This window comes from Neovison vison, chromosome 3 (assembly GCF_020171115.1).
Source record: "Neovison vison isolate M4711 chromosome 3, ASM_NN_V1, whole genome shotgun sequence".
Classification (NCBI taxonomy): Eukaryota; Metazoa; Chordata; class Mammalia; order Carnivora; family Mustelidae; genus Neogale; species Neogale vison.
In genome coordinates, this window is record NC_058093.1 from 79,042,454 (window position 1) to 79,045,939 (window position 3,486).

Sequence of the window (3,486 nt, forward strand, 5' to 3'; positions counted from 1 at the left end):
GAGCAATTAATCAGAGCCCTAAGTAATCAAAGCAGCAGCCAGGATTCCCATGCTGGACTTTCATGGTACATTGAACCATTCTTAGCACTTTAAATGATTTCTTACCCAAGCAGTACAAAACCACATGAATCATATGACCAAGTACTAGCTACAGTAGGGGATGATTTACTCATCCCAAAGAATGCATTTCAGATGACTTTGCAGGAAATATAAAGAAAATGATTACAGTAAAGATATTTTTAAACTGAAAAGCATTCAATAGTTTATATTCCTAGAATGACACTACTGTGGGCTTTACATTTATAGTCTAAACATTATGTTTTATAGAAGCAATAGGTGTAATATTCAATTAATTTAATAAAAAAGTTTCTGTGAAACATCTTTGTTTAAAAATGTGCATTTTTACATAGCTCAGAATCTATATCATGGGCGTTTTCCTAAGTTGTCTGAGAATGGGTAGGAAAAAATGGACAGACTTATCTATGGCTTCCACTAACCAAGACACAAAAACCAGAACTGCCTCTGACCAAAACATTGAATGGCAGGTTTATGTTGAATGAGAAACTGTTTCTGTAAGATTCAAAATCAATTACAACATTAACTAGTAATGAAAATTTCAATTACTGTTGAGCTGCCTAAAGCATCTCTCAAAACAAAATTGAGGCTCAAGGAACTTGAATTTTTGAAGCTGGGTGCAAAGCTTGAAAGACTTCCATAAGGCTTTTTCTTATAGGTATATGCTGTTAGTTCTGCACAATGATTTATAAAAGTCAGTGGGAGAATATAACATAAAAATCAGGAGTTTTGCTTTCTCTTGATAAAAAAATGTGGCAACGTGGGGCCTTTCTGTTGAGGTGTGTGCTTTCCAGTTTTCCTCATTCCCTTCCACCTAAAGTGTGTGCAGATTCTCCTCCACTGCTGACTTAATTCATTTAACACTACCTGTCTAGTCTGGTAGGCATTTCAACCCACACTCAAAGGCCTGCTTCCTGGTAGTTCCCAGCACACGTGGCCATATGTGACTTTTGTCTTTTGAGACACTTTCTCAGTGTTCCAGAGATGATGATTATTACATTTGCAGTTTGGCCCCATTATTTTTATTTAAACTCAATTAGCCAACATATAGAGCATCCTTAGCTTCACATGTTGAGTTGAGTAATTCTTCAGATGCATATAATACCCAGTGCTCATCACATCACGTGCCCTCTTTAATACCATCACCCAATTACCCTGTCCTCCCACCCACGTCTCCTCCAGCAACCCTCAGTTTAGAAAGCGTCTTTCAACTAACATCTTCTTTTAGGAAGATAGAAATGTTTTCAAATGTATGTGTGAAAGCATAAGGAAAGTGGCAGTTTGGCCCTATGATTAACAGATCTCAGAGACTTTTTTAAATCATCTGGGCCTTAAAAGGAAAAAGCCATTGGCATGAAGAAAATAGAAAATAAAAAATAGGGACATTAAAATTATGAAAATTGGTAGCATTATTTGTTCTGAGGTATTTATGTGTTAAGAAAGGTTTGGAACAACCATAACAAAATGAGGCGAATCCAAGACAATCTGTTATATGGAGAAATTAGCTCCTGTAAAGTTGGGAATGCAACAGGAAATTCTATGCTTTAGCATTGTCTTTCTTATCTCTTTGTGTGCTCCCCCAGCCGGTGAATAAGGCCAAAGAAAAACAGAATTCATAGTAATGAGATTCTGAAGGAAAGGTACATCCTCCTACAATTTAGCATGTTAGAACTGGATATAGAAGAGTGTAGAGTGATCAGGTTTAGCAAATACCATTATAGGTTGCCTCATTAAATTTAAATTTCAGATAAACAACAAATTCTTTCGTAGTATAAATATGTTCTATACAGGATTTAGGGTATATACTGTGGTCTAAAGGAGTTCCCCCCCCCCAAATTCAGATGTTGAAATCCTAAAGCCCAGTGTGAGGCATTACAAGGTGGGGCCATCAGGAGATGATTGGATCTTGACAGTAGAACTCTCACACATGGCATTGAATGCTGTTATAAAAGAGGCTCCAGAGAGCTAACAAACCTGAGAGGTAGATACTATATTATCTCCTTTTAGTATAGGTAAGGAAGCTGAGTACCAAAAAGAAAATGAATTTGCCCAAATGACGGAAATGGCAGAGCCTAGGTTTGTATTTCAGTACTGACTTACTAAGTAAGTGGAGTATTAGGTAAATCATAATTATTTATTGAATACTAAGTACTTTATAAATATGTCATATAATTTTTACAGTAGTCTCATGAAGTAGACACTATTACCAGAGATTAAAACGTATCTGTATGTTCTTTGTAGGGATAGAAATTGTTAGAAGCACTTGTAGGAATAAAAGCGCCTTACAAACGACTGCAGTGGTGAGAAGCTCAGAGTATATTACTTTTCGAACATGAGGAATTACACCAAGTTTTATACTTTAAGAGAAAAGAAGGAGGGAGGTGGGAAAAGGAAAAATTTTCAATTAGCAATAATCGCGCCTCAGATAAACCTCATTGGCTATGATGCTGTCACTGTGCAAAGCTCAATTAGAAAAGGGGGAAAGAAACAAACAAAAACAAGTTCATTTATATGGTAAATGATTTGCAATTTATATCAGGTACAAATTTATATTCTATCAATATTTCCAATGGCAGTCATGTATGTCTTACGATTCCATATTTATAAAGCTCAAAATCTATATAACATAGGTGTTTGTATAGATACACATATACATACTTACACATATTTATAACATTTTATGTATTTTATTATGTATTTTATTTTATTACATATTATATATGTATATGTTCTATATACATATTATATATATTATATTATTTTATTATGTATTATATATTTATATATTCTGATATATGTATATATTCTGATACAAAGATAACTCTATACAGATCTGAGAGTACTCATATCTAGTTAGAAATGAGAAAAGAAATCAATGAGAAAGAAAAGAATGGAGAGGTGGAACTAGCTCACTGATAGTAGTTTAGCCTGCCAATGAGCTTGAAACCCCAAAATGGTATTATCAGTTTCTGGGCCAGTGACTATATAATCTACTGCCTCTGGATAAACAAAAACTTGATGTGGACCTTTGAGTCTACTTTTATCAAAGCTTACTTATTTCTTGGGGTGTCTGAGTGGCTCAGTTGGTTAAGCATCTGCCTTTGGCTCAGGTCATGATTCCAGGGTCCTGGGATTGAACCTCACATCTGGCTCTCCACTCAGGTGGGAGTTTGTTTCTCCCTCTCTTCTCCCTCTACCCCTCCCCCCACCCTGTCCATGCTCTCTCTGTTTCTCTCTCTCAAATAAATAAATTTTTGAAAAATCTTAAAAAAAAGCTTTCTTATTTCTTAAAGACAGAATCTTATTTCTGAATATATCTATATCTATATCTATATCTATATCTAAGAGCAGGTTTTTATTATTTTTGTTTGCCCTTTGTTTTAGGATCTCAGAAATTATGGGTGTCCCCCT

The 3,486-nt window shown here is 35.1% G+C and overlaps 1 non-coding gene across 1 annotated transcript; it reads right to left on the reverse strand.

The window, feature by feature from the left end:
* Positions 1–2,395: 2,395 nt before the first annotated feature.
* Positions 2,396–2,540, reverse strand: LOC122903765. The gene has a single exon (XR_006383999.1). It is a non-coding gene; the product is annotated as a U4 spliceosomal RNA (small nuclear RNA).
* Between the last annotated feature and the right edge of the window lie 946 nt (positions 2,541–3,486).